At 44.8% G+C, this 538-nt stretch overlaps 1 non-coding gene across 1 annotated transcript; it reads left to right on the forward strand.

Annotated features, from left to right (window-relative positions):
- The first annotated feature begins 246 nt into the window (after nt 1-246).
- Trnas-cga (transfer RNA serine (anticodon CGA)) lies at nt 247-321 on the forward strand. Its single transcript has one exon. It is a non-coding gene; the product is annotated as a tRNA-Ser (tRNA).
- The last annotated feature ends 217 nt before the right edge of the window (nt 322-538 follow it).

Here is a 538-nt window from a genome sequence, read left to right on the forward strand (position 1 = left end):
TCACAGCTTCACTTCTGCACACAGTTTTAATCTGCCAGGAAGTTTCATATCAGCGCACACTCCACTGTAAAGTGAAAATTTCATTCTAGAAACATCCCCCAGGTTGTGGCTAAGCCATGTCTCCGCAACATCCTTTCTTTTAAGAGTGCTACTGCTGCAAGGTTCGTAGGAGAGCTTCTGTAAAGTTTGGAAGGTAGGAGACGAGGTACTGGCAGAAGTGAAGCTGTGAGGAGGGGCGTGAGTCGTGCTTGGGTGGCTTAGTTGGTAGAGCACTTGCTTTCGAAAGGCAAAGGTCCCGAGTTCGAGTCTCGGTCCGGCGCACAGTTTTAATCTGCCAGGAAGTTTCAATGAGGTGATAGTTTCAGGTTACCAGTGACAGAAATAAATTACAGTTTGCTTTTAGCGCTGAAACTGAATTTTTTATGTTATGAGTTTGCTCATAAAGGTTACCTCTCACAGCTGAGAACAAAGTGATCGGATTTTAGTTCTGCCACAGACTGTTAACGACTACTTTCTCGGATACATAACACATCAGGAG

Source organism: Schistocerca serialis, chromosome 6, assembly GCF_023864345.2.
Source record: "Schistocerca serialis cubense isolate TAMUIC-IGC-003099 chromosome 6, iqSchSeri2.2, whole genome shotgun sequence".
Classification (NCBI taxonomy): Eukaryota; Metazoa; Arthropoda; class Insecta; order Orthoptera; family Acrididae; genus Schistocerca; species Schistocerca serialis.